Source organism: Acomys minous (genome assembly GCF_964271855.1).
Source record: "Acomys minous genome assembly, chromosome: 3".
NCBI lineage: Eukaryota > Metazoa > Chordata > Mammalia > Rodentia > Muridae > Acomys > Acomys minous.
The window spans coordinates 108,261,906-108,278,462 of NC_140485.1; the positions used below are offsets into that span (position 1 = coordinate 108,261,906).

The 16,557-nt window shown below is 35.6% G+C and overlaps 1 protein-coding gene across 15 annotated transcripts in view; it reads right to left on the bottom strand.

The window, feature by feature from the left end:
- Positions 1 to 16,557, bottom strand: part of TRDN (triadin) — a 355,846-nt gene that overhangs the window by 302,180 nt on the left and 37,109 nt on the right. The gene's annotated exons all lie outside the window — the stretch shown is intronic.

The following is a 16,557-nucleotide window of genomic DNA, read 5'->3' on the forward strand; positions in this document are numbered from 1 at the left end:
CAAAATGAGGCTTTTACTCTGATGAAGACTGGAGTAGATTTAGTGCGGAGGATTACAATGATCTCAGGCTGCAAACGCAGACAGTGAAGAGCCAATCAAATACTTCAGAAGGAGAATGGGTGATAGTGCCTCCCAGACTGGGAGAACTGCTTATAATTTGCCACCAAGGCTCCTGATGGACTCATTTGAGGTGTGTGAATCCTTTCGCTTCTGCCCCAGCGCACGAGGCAGAAAGAACTCGAGGGCTTACAAAATAAATTGATTGGACAAACAGAGACACAGAACGGAAAGGTACATTTTAATATTACAAGTATGCTTCTCCCTTACGTAATTTTCATTTCATCATCATTTCAAGGGACACTGGAGGTGTAGCACTGACATCGACTCGGGTGGGGAACCTTGGAGAAAAACACCGCAGGCTTTATTGCTGTTTGGTCTGGATTGTGGGGAGGAGGAGAAAAGTGTCTGAGATTTAGACTTTTGACATGCCGAGTGACTCTGAGGTGAAGGTACTTGAATATGACCTTTAAAAGAAAATTTCTACTCGAATTCGGAACTTGGCAAGACTAAAAAGATAGAAGACATCAAAGCCATGATGGTCATTGAGATGATTAAGAGGTGAGGCTCGAGAAGATGGCAATATCTAGAAGATTGGGAGATATTAAGGTTTTGAACTTAAAGGAGAACCTAAACTTCCAGTTCCATAAACTAGTATAAGTGGCACCTACATGAAAGGAAATTTTCAGACGATTAAATATTTAATATGCCTCTTAAAACTCAGCTAAAAGATTTTAATGATTAACACTGGGGACAATGCTAGAGCAACTTAATCACTGTTTGAGGATAAACAATAAAACATCTAACAGATAGTTGTGCTGTGTAGTTGTATGTCAACAAGTCAGAGTCCTCAGAAAGGAAGGAACCCCAGCTGAGAAAAATGCCTCCATGAGATCAGGCTGTAGTCCGTCCTGTAGGGCATTTTCTTAACTAGCCTTTGGTGGGAGAAGGCCCAGAACATTGTGGTGGGGCCACCCCAGGGGCTGATGGTCCTGGGTTCTCTAAGCAAGCAAGCTGAACACTCCAGGATAAGCTAGCCAGTAAGCAGCACTTCTCCGTGACCTATGCATCAGCTTCTACCTGTAAGTTCTGGTCCTGATTGAGTTCATGTCCTGACTTTCTTCATTGGTGAACTAAGATGTGGAAGTGGAAGACGGCTACACCCTTTCCTCTCACCAATTTGCTTTTGGTAATGGTGTTTCATAACATCCATAGTAACCCTGACTAGGGCAATAGTGGTAGCAATGCCCAGATTACAGAATAAAATTTGATTATCTTCATAAGAATTCATTAGTCCTTGCTGCAAGAAGATAAAGTATTAGGAAGAATACAGTATCCTTTATATATCTTACATACAAACATTGCCTTTTATTTTATTCAGTCTTCTAATTTTGATCCCAGGTGGCCAGACTTCTTACTTCTTAATAGTGGATTGTGGCTAGGTTAAAGGAATTTATGATGATGATAGGAAGCAAATAAGTAATTTAAAGAGAAGGATGGTAAAAATGAGAAGACAGGATTTGAAAAATATTACTGTTAAAAGGGACTAGAGCTAAAAAAAAAATTAAAAAAAAACTAGCAACAACAACAAAAACAACAAAACCAAAAACCCCTATATGTCAAAATAAATACATAAACTACTAAGGAAAAATTTTATTACAAACAAAATTGGATTGATATTATATATAATTCTTTTGTTTCCTAGCAAGTGTTTTAGTGTTTGAGAAGAAAAGCAAGTTGACTATGCATCAAAGATAAGGGATACACTTTTGGGTTTGATTTTATATAATTCACAAAGTCTATGAGCAGTTTAGATATTTGTATGTTACATTGGAGTCTGATATCAAAAACAGAGGGGAGAAAGATGGTGGGGTGAGCAAAGCAAGGGAGTGACTACTTGCAAGAGATGGGGAGAAATGCATGACCATAAAATCTATTTGCCCTACTCCTGAGACCTTCTAGTCTGTGTGCTTGTGATGGTGGTAATTTCCAGGATAAGCTTCTGTGCCTCTGCATGAGCTAACTTTGCACCTTACGCAGGGGTGGGAGAAGCCAGTGGAAAATTTGGCAGGGCAGTCATCTGTGCCAAGCATCAACGTCAGGAGATCAGTAATAACATGTGCATACAACTGTATTGGTCCCTGTGATGACCTTCTAAGGCCTAAAAGTTTACAGGTCTACCTGCCTCCTGCCTTACAGATTTGGCATGAACTTCCTTTCACTCACACTAAACCCAAACTAAGAAAGGGAAAGAATTCTAAAAAATATATTTCTACTTAGTGAAGGTGACAAAACATTCACAGAAATCACTGTTCTGCTTTCCAATGAGGATCAACACTTACTAATTTTAGTGTTTCTTTCCTTTCTCCTGAAAACTTCATGTCCTTTTCTCAAATGTGTCAAATGATCAAACACCAATTGTACGTATAATCTTCCTCTCAGATCTTTATACACATAGATACACAAGCTTATACTGTATGGGTTCTTTTCTATTCCCTCTTTTCGAAGTCTTTATTAATTTTATTTGTCTATATGTATGTAGGTTCACCACTTGCATGGCTAGTGTCCTTGGAGATCAAGGGGAAGTGTTGGATAACGTGAAATTAGAGCTGTTGATGGAATAGTTGTGACCCATCACATGGTCATGGAGAACAAACCAGGAGTCTTCTGTAAGAGAACAGGTCAATTAACCACCAATCCATCTCCCCGATCCAGACACTTTCTATTGCCCTGAAAGAAAATGTTCCAAGTAGATGTGTGTGTGTGTGTGTGTGTGTGTGTGTGTGTGTGTGTGTGTGCTAATCTGCAATCAGCCACTTATTAAGGACAACTTCCATTAACAATAGTATTTTAAAGCTAAAATACTTAGCAAAGGCCTTCTTGTACTGAGTTGTCATATCCTTAAAGCTTTTTGGTCAGACAGAACCACAGAACAAGAAATGACAACACACGGCATGCTCACCTACTTCCAAATAAAATTTTCATACCTGGGATTTGTCCAGTCTTTTTAAAGTTCATAGCTCTTTCTTTTGTGTTAGAATGTTGGCCACTGAGCAGAACAGCCTCATTTCCTTCCTCTGTCATGTACAGTTGCTAGTTCAACTAAAATGTCAAAATTACTACTTATGATAGAAAGAGTGACAGAAATTTTAGGTGCTTCCTAACTCTGCTTGTTATTAAACTATGTTCCACTAACGACAAGGTCAGGATTATGTCTCAAAAAGCATTGAAATTGTTTTCTGGACTTAGGATGATAATGTGATGTAGATTAATTCATTTCATTTTTGCTCCAAATGCTAGTGGATATTTTTTTCTTTCTCCATTTTTAATTATAAAAAAAGTAGACACTTAGGTCAAAACTGTGTTAAATAAACACTAAGAAAAAACAAGCACACACAAGACAAAACAAAACGATCCATTGTTGTGACTCCATCTCTTTTTTACTCTCCTCCTCCATGTACTGTTATTTGTTATGCTACCTATACATTTATATTTATAGAAAGAGGTATAGAATTTAAATAAAGGAACAATAATATATTAAGTTTTTTAATATGGGAGGCATGGGTGTCTTTGAGTGTGCTTTTAAACCTTTCACGGTTTAATAATTCCAAGTTCAGTCGTTCAGCAATGTGTGCTTGGGTGGAACCTGAATGGCTCTCTGTGGTTATTCAGCTGCTACTATTGAGGCAGCGAGGAACATCACTACATGCAGATGCAAATGAAATTCATGCTGCTTTCCACTACGAGCAAACGATGCTGCAAACATTGACGGCTAACTAGAGCTAGACCCATGCCAAGTGAAAGACTTTCTGCATTTAAAACAAAGGTATAAGCAAAGGTTGAGTTCCTTTACCTATGCATTGAATACTAGGGATTATATTATACTTTAAAAATAAGCATGTGAAAATAAGAGATTTTAATACTAGAAATAACTATCTTTCTTTTTATGGGACAAAGACTTGTTTTATCTTAAAATGGCTAGTTACAGTCCATTACTTGGGAAAATACAAGGCAGAATGCAACTATCAGCATTCAAAAAAAAAAAAAAAAAAAACCATAGCCCAAAGTGTGGTATTTTGGAATGCTTAGTCTTGCTGGTCTTTCTTCTGCTATATTTTGTTTGATGAAGGATGACTTACAAACTCGGATCCCATTCTCTCCAGGGTAGGGACAGAAAATAGAAGTTCTGTTTGCTTAAGATAGCCTCCCCCTCCCCCCATAAAATTCCCTGTTAATAATACTAAATTTCCCTGCATCTGTCATAAACAACTTACCCTGTCTGATGGTAAGACTTAAGGCTTTTATTATACAAAGCACTCATCATCTCCGATGAAAGAATGATGCAAACAGAAGGCTGGAAATAAATGGAGTCGGCCTTTCGTGTTGCCTTTCCCTGTCTTCCGACATTGGCTTTGTGCCATTCCTATACTCACATTTTGAGAAGGCTGGCCTTTCATCATAAAGCTAAAGCATATAATTTAGTTTTAATGGGCATTTGGGTCTTCCATTTTTGAAGGTTCCTGGGTCTTATACATTTATATTTAAGTACAATTCTTCTGGTTTTTCTATACTGACACTACTTTGATTAAAGGAATGTCACCTATAACAACTGTGTTAGGAAGTTGGATATTATGCCTTTCCATATCTTTGGTAAATAAATAGTTTTGTACCATGTGTATAAAGAGGAGTAAAAAACCAGATTATCTGTAAGTTTATAGGTTGATGCATCTTTGTTCCCAGGCTAGCATGAAAAAATTAATTTCCTCAAGCACAAAGAGATAAATATATCATTCTAATTAAATAGAAATTAGGTCAGTGTCAGAAAGGCAGAGGTCACATTTGCTTTCTTTTGTAGACCTTAGAGCTTATAGAAATTTAAAATCACATAGGTACTTATGATATGAATAAAGAATCCTAACAGAAGAGACAATGGAGAGAAAGAAGGAAAGAAAAAAATGAGGGTGATAGGATATAAATACGTATGTTCTTGTTATATTATAAACTTGCATTATAGTCATCTTATATAACATTATATGATAAAATATTTTACAAAATTGTTTCTGTTGAACAGCTTGTTTACTTAGATAAGTTAAAGAAGCAAACAAGAGATCCTATGAATGATTAATTTAGATAAGCATTTCTTTGTAAGATTTGTTTTATTTTATTAAGTGTCAGTGCATCTCTCTCTCTCTCTTTCTCTGTGTGTGTGGGGGGGGGGGAGGGACATGCAGACAGACACACAGACACAGGAAGACATGGAGAGAAAGAAGTTTCTGTGGAGGCCCTAAGAGGAGGTCTGATTCCATGGGGCTGGATTTGCAGGGGTTTGGCAACCATCCACTGAGGATGAACTCTTCTGGTCCTCTGGAAGAGCAGCAAATGTTCAAATGCTCTTAACCACTGAGCCATCTCTTAACCATGCATAAGCATATTTTGGCAATGGGCGCATCTGCACTATTTCATAAGCACTCATTTAATCCAATTAAAGTTAGTTTTGGAATTCTTGGCACATTTCTTATTCTCTTTACACATTCATTACTTAATATTAGATAAGAATATAACTATGTTATCATATAAATGTAGTATATTTTATCATAAGTGATGTGTTCATTATATTATATAGTTGAAGGAACCATTTCAGAATGAGTAAAGTACATTCTCAACATTAAATATCATACTCATTGGAGGTCTATTATGTGATTAGTAGAATTTATATACACTCACATGTTAATTAAAATTCAGAACTCATGTAATTATCTAGTCTTTTAAAATGTATCTATTTGATGCATGAAATAAGTCTAAGGTCGATAGGGTCTTGTTTAAATAACATCAGCTATAATTTATCTAATCACTGCTATCTGCAACTCAGAACTCTAAATGTTATCTGTGTATTAGTTTATTCAGTGCACACAACAGATGAAATGGGTACCACTACTATTCTCTATATGCTCAACATATCATTTGCCCAAGAGTTAATAACATAGAGTTTTGTATCCATTCCAAAGTGTGCTGTCATCTTCACTTTGTTCTTGAAGCCTATGTGCTCTTTTGTTAATATTATTGTTTTGTATTTGGCTTTTATATATTTAGTTTAAATTTTAAAGAGAAAATTTATTGAATAATATGTATCAGAAAATAGAGGATAGTAATGAAAATATTAAAATGAATGAGAAAATCCTTAGCATTAAAATTTTGTTATCTAATCTTGGAGATAGTTATAAAATTACTTTTATGATATGAATTCCACTGCTGTTAATATAATTATATACCTGTGCAATCTAATCGTAAGAAAGAGAAACCATAAATTAATAAAATTAAAGATTAGAAGAGAGACTATGACAACAGACAGTAATAAAATACAGAAGTCTGTTCAGGAATAAATTGAAAGCCTACATTCCAAAAGAATAAAAAGTGTAAAGGAAACTTATGGCTTACCAAAACCAACAATATAACTAGGTCTACAAGTATCAATGAGCTTAAAGACATAGTAAAGCATTCCAACTAAAAGTAAGCCAGAATAGGACTGTTAAATTCTACCAGACTTTTAAAGATGAGCTAATATTTAATTTTCTTAAAATTAGTCTATAAGCTATAAATCAAAATAATACTGCCAAATATTTACCAAACCAGTATAAACTTTATAAAGCATAAATACACAAAAAGACAATAAAAATGACCATGATACATAAATTCAAATTTAAACTTTTTTGCATATAAAATTTAAACATATTTATGAAAGATCATATCATGACAAAGTAGGCTTATTTTTAGGCATACCAGTGTGTTCCATTATACACAATGCAGTGTCAACTACCTCATATAAATATATCCCAGAAGAGAAATCACATGATCATTTCAGAAAATGATAAAATTGCCTTTGACAAAGCTCCACCTACCTTCGTTATTAAACACTGTGAAGAACAGAAGGAGTGTATCTCAGGTAATAAGAGATATATATGATAACCCTATCCCCAACATTATGTGAAAAGGAGAATGTCTGAAACATGTTTTTTTTTAATAAAAATAAGACAAAAGTGTCTCCTGTATCTACTTTTATTAAATATAGTGTTTGAAGTCCAACCTAAGAATTAAGGCAAAAGAGTAAAAATGGAAGAGATGTAAATAGTAAACAAGGAAGCCAAATTATCTTTATTTGCAGAGGATAAAGTCTTACACTTAAACACCCTCAAAACTCCATAAAAACTCTTAGATTTGATAAATGTTTTCAATTAAGTAGTAATATACAAAGTCATCATATAAGAATCAACAGCTTCTCTGTGAACCAATAACATGTTGACAAAGAAAATTTAAAACCCCGCCCTATTCACAGTAGTCTAAAAGTGTTACCTAAAAATAAATCTAACAAAGAAAGTTAAAAATTCTACCATCCAAAATTTAAAACACTACAGAAAGAAACAGAAAAAGACACCCGAAGGTGGAAAGCATACTCCCATACTGGCAAAATTATATTCATCAAAAATGGCTATATACCAAAAGGAATCTATTGATTTAACAATATCCCTATTTCAATTCTAGGGAAATTGTCCTCAGAAATAGGTATTTCAAGACTAAAATTCATCCAGAAGCACAAATGATCCCAAATAACCAACATATCCTGAACAAAATCAAGGATTCTGGATGTATCATAGTATCTGATTGCTAATTATGTTACAGAGACACAGTAACAAAATCAAAATGGCATGGCATCAATATTGATAAACAAAAAAATGCCTCATTGGGCACAGTTCTTGTCGGCAACCATGAGGACTTGAACTTGGCTCTCGGCATCCACGTAAAACATTTCTTTACTTTAAACCAGCATTAGATAGCTCAAAGACAGGTAATACCCTGTGGTGAAGAGCCAGCTAACCTAGACAAATAAATGCTTTCCATATTTAGGAAAAGACCTTGTCTCAAAAATAAGGTGGAATACAATTAAAGAAGATAATGGAAATCTATCTCTGGCCTCCGCACAGATATGTCCACATCTACACAAACACATGCGAGCACATACACACACACACACACACACACACACACACACACACAAATACTATACACACACATTATATATATATGTAATGTATGTGTGCATGTGTGTATATCTAAACACAAAACTTGGAGTAATAAAGTAGGTATAAAATTTAACAAAAATGTTAACATAGAATCTAAAACTTTAAAACTCCTAGAAAAAACATGTTAACATATAAGATTAGATATGAAAGACATGCAATATCTCAAGATAATAACACAAGAATTAATAAATGAGAGCATGAAATTAAAAATCTGTAAAACATAGGAAAAAGTGAATAAAGGAATAGCAAATAAAATGTAAGAGATGCGTTCTCAGTTATTCATCTGAAAGAGGATTAGTAGCAGGAGTACATAAAGAGGTCAAAAAGTAACCACCAGTGAATGAGCAGACAAAATGGATACAAAAATACCAAGCACAAATGGCCAAAACATATATACAAATAGTTTCAACATTCTTAACCATGAAAGAAATTCAATTGAACTTATGTCAAGCCTATGCTGATATTTCATTTCACTCAAATTTGATAGCTATCAGAAAAATTACAAACACTCAGAGCTGTGAATGGGGAAGAATGGAAGGATTCCTTATAGATAAGAGTGTAGTAGTATATATTATATAGTAGTATAGTAGTCTAATGTAGCCACCACAGAAGTCAGTGTAGAAGCTCTTCAAGGATCCTAGCAGATCAATGAAGATATGTCTTTCACATGACAAAAAAATAAAATGTATACAATTTGCAAAAATTGATATTAGTAAAAGGTAAAGATTACAGTAAGAAATTACAATATGGGTGGTGAGATGGTGAGATCGCTTGACACAGTGAAAGGTACTGAGCCCCAGCTCTAGGAGCTCTTTCAGAGAGAGAGAGAGAGAGAGAGAGAGAGAGAGAGAGAGAGGGTGCTATATAGTGAGACTGTCTCAAAGAAACAAAAAAGTTGAGGGACAGAAACATGGGGTGGGAGGGGGGCATTTAGGGTGCGGGAAGAGTTACAAGGAGACTCAAGGCTGGCAGATTTGGACCTAAGGGAGCCTCCACAAATAGAGGCACCAACCAAGGATATTGCAAGCAGGAGACCTAGACCCCCTGTTCGGATGGAGCGAACAGACAGCTCCTTCTCCACATGCAGAGGTGGTGGGAGCAGGGACTACCTCTGACAAGAACTCGGGTGCTTGAGATTTTATCTCTGCCCCTTAGGGGAGAGGTCCTGTGGGAACACACAGGGAAGGCATACAGACTCTCCAGATGGGACCTGATAGGCTATGGTCAGATGGTGGAGGAGGAGGACCCCACCAGTCAGAGGTATAGGGGAGGAGAATATAGAAGAAAAGGGAGTAGGAAGGAACAGGAGGATGGGAGCTGCAGTGGTGGGGGGTGGAATTACAATTGGGAGAATTGTGAATAAATTATAATAATAAAAAAGGTAAAAAAAATTAATGAAAAACAAAAGAAAGGAACAAAACAAAATCAAATAAAATCAGAATGGTTTACACTATCGGATATCATGACTGAAAACAACCACCTAGGGGACATAGCATTTTCAACTTTTCCTTTAAAAAATGATAATGTAAATATAGTTCTATCATAGCTCCAAACATTTTTTTCAAGGCTAAAAATAAGGAATAACATAATGCTATGGTTAGAATGCACATTAAAAATAAACATATTTTTATCATCTATTTCCTCATTTCATGAGGGATCATTAAATTTTTATCTAGTAATGATCATTGGACTATATAATTTCTACTTCCTCGGTGTATTTCTAAGCACAGGGAACTGAGTAATAAAATGTATCATTTTAGTCAGAGTTGCCTAAAGAACCAGATAGTCTGGGACACTGGCAGAAAATGTGGACTTTGAGAACAATTTTATTACAAAAAGAAACACACAAAATGCCAGCTATCCTTTGAATCCCAGCACACATAAGAATTGATAAAACCTTAAAAATTGTTGCATTCAGTGCAAATACTGGTTTCTTAAAATACAATCTCAAAAATCATATATATGCATGTATATAATCGACAGACCCAAATGCTTCTCTGTTCACAGCTGCAATTAGGTAGAAGCTAGGTAGAATTTAGATAGATAGATGATAGATAGATAGATAGATAGATAGATAGATAGATGATAGATAGATAGATAGACAGATAGATAGATAGATAATAGATAGATAGATAATAGATAGATAGATAGATAGATAGATAGATAATAGATAGATAGATAGATAGATAAAGGAAGAAAAACACAGACAGACAGATAGACAGACAGGAAATTATATGCTAAATTTTTACTTTGGGCTTATGTTAGAGACTTCTCTCAAATAATTTCACCCTGCTAAACTCACATTCTAACAAGCAGTGCACCTGCATAACTGGGCTAAGTGCCAAGAAAAGAAAAAAACTTCAGGGGAATTAATTTCCAGAGCAATAGATAAATGGCACACCTCATTAGAAAATCTATTTAAAAGGCATATTTGAGGGATGTCTGCAAGACTTTCATATAAATTGATGTGTATACCATCACATCATTGCCATCTTTCTTCTCAGATTACTGACTTTACTTCCCCCAATAGGGTTCCAATTCAGCTACGCTTTATGAGTGACTGCCTCCTTTGCGCTCTTCATATAGATCATATAGATCATTGTCTTCTAACAGTTACCAATCTGGCTTTGAAATTAGTATGTTTTGTGGGACAGTTGGGAAATTTTCTCAATAGTAAAACACACCTTGACTCAATGTATGATAATATTTCCCTGTTGTAGATAAAAAAAAAGCAGCAAACCATGACCCTTGTCTTTGTGCAAGAAATGCTAAAATTATCACAATTTTTCCCACATAGCCTGAGGTAGAGGAAAATCATGAGTAATTTCTTATGAAAAACTATTTGTTCATATTTGTTGTTGTTGAAAGAGAAACCTGTCCCTTCATTAACAACAGAAGGTATTGGTAAGAAATTTCAATCAAGTGCACTAATTGTACTCCTTAGAGAACAGCAAATTACCAGCCAACTCTGTTTTCTGTAAGGGTTTCCTGGTTCAACCTGTAGAAGCATGAGTCAGACAGCCAGCACCCTCCTTGTGAACACAGCTTCTGTCACTAAGAGACCAGACTGAGTTTCTCTCCCTAGAAGTCTCTGTTGACCTTGGTTTCCCAGGAGAGAAGTAAAGCTGATGAGCATAACAACAGGGTGATGTTATATCTCGAATTCTCAGTTTTCTCCTCTTTCAAATCCATCTCTCCCTCTCTCAAAAGTATCCTGTTTTAGATGGTTAAACTAGATGGATATCCCATATGTAGGATTTATCCCCTATGAAACCAGCAACATAAAACTGCATTTCCTCAAGTGTGCCTAGATAGAAATATGCAGGTAACTACTTGGAGTTGGAAAAGGGAAGACAGAACGTAAGAGGTGAAGCAATTATTGTCTGTCCTTTGAAGGTTGGTGCTGGTTGGACATTCTTGTGTAGCAATGGTCTGCTTTGTCACTAGTTCCTGCTGGGCTGTCTTCTTCACACATACCCCAAGCATGGCATAGCACTTCATGACCAATAAATCACCTAAATCATTTGCACTTGAGGTGGTAAGAAACAAATGAAGGTTACAGTCTACCCGTACTCTCTCCTGGGTTGTTTCCACATGCCCTCTGAACTCTCAGCATGCTGACTTTCCACTCAAGAGCAAATACATTCTATAGCCCTATAAAACATGCTTCATCAGCTCCCAGGAATTCATTAGCTACACTATAACAATCCCTATTTTGTAGCAGCCAAAGTGATTCTGCCATTTTCAACACTCACAGATAGACCTTAGATTGTCTGAATATTTTTCAGCTGTTGCATTTGGCAAGGAATCAAGGAGAATTGAAATACTTTCCCAAAACGTTTATATTCGGTGTCCTAAAATTTGTCTTCATTACTGTGAATAATCAAAATACTAACATTTGAAGACAAGGAAGTGAGATTGGACCTCTATCACAGACAAGAAAAGGGACGATCCTACTTGTGTTTAGTGCAAGGGTTATATTCATGTGTTTTATTGATGTGATACATGGACAAATCAGATCCAATTATGGAAATGAAAAGTTAGGAAGGTTGCTGCTTTAAAATCCTCCCCCTCAAGACAGTATAGTATGTGTTGAATGGAAATGTATTTTCCTTTCTCTATGACCTTATTCTAATGGTCTCACAATATTTATCCACTGTTACAAAGTACCAGAGAGCGACATGACACAGTGGCAGCCATTCTGGCATTCAACCTAACCCCCAACATGCTCCCTTTGGCTGCTAGTCCACTTTTGAGAATATCAATAGTTGCATATTCAAAATCTGTTGGGATCCTACACAGTACTCATCCTTCTAATTCCTAGTAGATGTTTAAGTTACATCAATTAAAAACAGTATTGAAAATGTAAAAGTAGTTTTCATTCTTTAAATCTCTTATTGACGTAAAGTTTTCCCTGTGATGAATCATTAAAAAAGGCTAAATAAAAACTCAATAAATGGATGAATAGAATTAGAATTTTAATACATGTATCTAATCTCTGTACAGATTGGTGTGAGTTTCAGATTTTTGTTACAATTGTGCCAAGCCTTTGAACGTATATTCCTTTGGTTTCATAAGTGGATCATTTGACCTTAAATAAGGTAAAAGCTTTTAGGTTTTTCCATATAAAAACAATTGTTTCCTTTTAAATTTAAAATTTGGTAATTTTTTTTTCATTTCTAAACCAATGATGACACCTATCCTAATGTGGCAAGTTTTTCTGTGTGCCTGATTTTTGTTATAATATCCATTTGTCGAATAGAATATTTCATGTTATTACCTTACCTCTGAGTATGTATCTAAGGTGTATTACTTGGTAACATAGGTTCTTGTGAGAAAGAAATTGTAGCATTCAGGCACAATTCCAAACCAGTAATCTTTACTGTTTGGTACTCATAATTCTAAAGACTTGACTTTTCTCAAGAATAGTCAGTGCAGTTATCCTGAAAACTGAAAGAGTTTTTCAGGAATGAAAATCTTATTTAAAAGACACAAGGCCAATGAGACTTCTGTCCCATTCTTTCCTATCTGGGAAGCCTATGTAGCAGGCTGTGGGACACACAAGTATTAACAGCCTAATGAGTGACAACAGTTCCAGGCATGAATCTTTCATCAGTGCTGTCTCTCCCAACGACTTTACTGAAATCTCAGGATGAAACTTAAGACAGAGTCATGTTTATAAATATATCCAAATTTCTGATCCATAGATACAATGTGAAATTACAAATGTTGCTGTATTAAGTCTCCTACTTTTGAAGCAATTTCTTAGGCGGGGATAGCTGCTAAAAACAAGTAAAACTTCATTGTATAAACACTTTCTTTCTCTAATTTCACTAATTCTTTAATTCCTAAGGACAGATTCAATAAAGTCTCAGATAAATAAAATGAAATTATATATGTGCATTTTTAATATAAGACATAGTTTAAATCTCAAAATATGAAAAAATTGCATTTCTTTAGGTAATATGCTTTAAAAGACTTCCTATGTGTTTGAATATCACAGACAGCGATGAATAAAACAATCTTTTCGTTGAAAAAATTTAGATTTCGGCATGATACAGCCAACTCAATGGATATTTACAATACATTGTACTAATTCTTCTAAAGAGATGTGTCTACACAGTTCTAAAAGAAAGAAAAATATATTAGAGTATATTGTGTTGTTCTTCACATTACAGAATGCACCATATGAGAAGGAATATATCAGGAAGTATAAATGAGCATTCTCAAGGTAAAAGTGAAGAAAAATTTGCACTCATAGAATGAAGTACTTATGACAAGCACGCTTTTCCCAACTTCTTTAGGAGTATTCTTTCTTATAATTTTATCACATTGATATTTTCACCATCCCCACCTTATAGATTAAAAAACTGAAACATGGAGAGGCCATATCACCATTTTCAAAGAGTTATCAAGTACTATGATCTGGGACAGCAAATACATGAGTCACAAGAGTTCCCACTCTTAACTATTGACCATTACTCGAGCCTTACAGGATTCTGGATAGGGAGAAACACCATTGTACATGGACAGCAAGAAACAGAAGTTTGCATTTGCCTAGTATGAGAAGGTAATAACAGAAATATGTATGGTTGAGAAATTGGATGTATGCACTAAATTACCAGATTAAAAAAAAAAAAAAAGAGCTGGTCGAACATGGAAACAGCCTATGTGTTCCTCAGTAGAAGATTGGATAAAGAAACTGTGGTACATTTACACTATGGAACACTAGTCAGCTATTAAAAACAAGGAATTCAGCCGGGCATGGTGGTGCACACCTTTAATCCCAGCACTCGAGAGGCAGAGGCAGGCAGATCACTGTGAGTTCGAGGCCAGCCTGGACTACAAAGTGAGTCCAGGACAGTCAAGGCTACACAGAGAAACCCTGTCTCGAAAAACAAAACAAACAAACAAACAAAAAACCCAAGGAATTCCCGAAATTTGTGGACAAATGGATTGAACTAGAAATGATCATAATGAGTGAGTTAACCCAGAGCAGAAAGAGTCAAATGGTATATACTCACTTATATCTGGACACTAGCCCAAAGGGCATATCTCATGAAAGACTTCACTTACCAGGAGAGTGAGACAGAGGGGAGGACATCTTATTGGGACTTTAGGTGAGAGAAGCATGGGAAAATGGGGAAATAGAAGGATCCAGGGGGTCCTAGAAACCTACAAGAAGAACATTATAATCGGCGGGCATTATATCTGGGCTCAGGGGTCATGCTCACACTATGGCACCAGCCAAGGACTATATGTGCAGTAAACTTTGAGCCTCTACCCAGATCTTGCCAATGGACAGGACATTCTCCACAGTTGAGTGGAGAGTGGGGGCTGACTTTCACATGAACTCTGGTGCCCCATATTTGACCACATCCCCTGGATGGGGAGGCCTGGTGGCACTCAGAGGAAGGATAGCAGGCTACCAAGAAGAGACTTGATAACTTATGAGCATATACAAGGGGAGGAGGTCCCTCCTCAGTCACAGTCACAGGGGAGGGGAAAGTGGGAGGGAGGGAGGAATGGGAGGATACAAGGGGTAGGATAACTATTGAGGTGTAATATGAATGAATTAATTTTTTAAAAAAGAAAAAGAGCTGGTCAAAGAAGAATTTCAAACAAGATATTTGCTGACTTAGGCAACGGTAAAAACATGACGTTTTTAGATGCTTATGTTATGAAGATATCTTTAGAGCTATATTAATTAGTAGAAACTTATGGAGATGGTAAAAAATGTCATAAATTACCTCAAAAGAGAAGGAAGGTGTAAGGTGTAATAACACATATGGTGTCACTGATAGGAAAGCTTGGCTCTATAAGTCATTTTATTTTTCAGAACATAGGCTATGATGAATTCGCCAGATCTAAATATGTTTTAAAACTAACTGCATTGGCTTTCTGGGGGATTTGGGCTGGCTTTACCATTAAAAAATGGAAGAAACTTCATAAGGAGGGAACTTCACAGAAGAGCTGTGCTTTCTTTGGAGGACTAAGTGACATTTAACTATCTGATAAAATGTCTGTAACAGAGGACTATTCCTATCATTTGGTGACAGTAGTTCCATGGAAAATAGATCTAATATTTAAGCAATCTCTGGAAATCTAACTGAAGGTAGTTTTCCATTTTATAAAATAAATTTCTGTGTCTACTTATAAAATTAACTTACCAATATTAGATTGACATACAGCTCTCTAGAGTATATATTGTAAAATAAGTTAACTATTTTTTGGCCATATTTATTTGAGGTTAAAGTAAATGAAATTATATTTTAATAAAAGGGATATGTCAAATACTGCAATCCATTTAGACTTAGTAAAAACAGAGTTTTCAAGAGTAATACAACTAAACGTTTTTTACTTAAAAGTCTGTCATTTTAAATTACAGGCAATGCACCTACAATTTCTTTCAAGAATCTATCTAAGAATATGTTAAATGCTTTACCTGTTAGAGCAGAAACTTTGACCATTTTGGTTGACATTTAAGTCTTATTTCTGTCCGGCAAATGATGTCAAGCATAGTTCAACTACCAAAGATATAGCTGACAGATATGATGGCAGTAATGCCTCTGTGTCCATAAACTCAAACACTATATATCCATGTCTTTATGGTATTTATGTTATTTTTGTTCCTCTAGCATATCAATTTTCTGCTATATATAGTGGGTTCTTGATAAGTAATTGGTGAATGACTAAACTTCCATGAGGAAAGTATTCCCGAGTATAGAGACTCCATCCCTCAGTGTCCAGATGCTAAAGATTCTACTGCCACTGGAAATTAAGAGAAAATGAGGGAAGAGAGAATGTGCATGAAGAGCACATTAAGTTGATAATGAAATACTTTTGTGACTGGTCAACAGTGATGTGCATAAATTTACTCATCTACTCATTGAATATATACTGAGTACCCAAGTAATTAATTTCC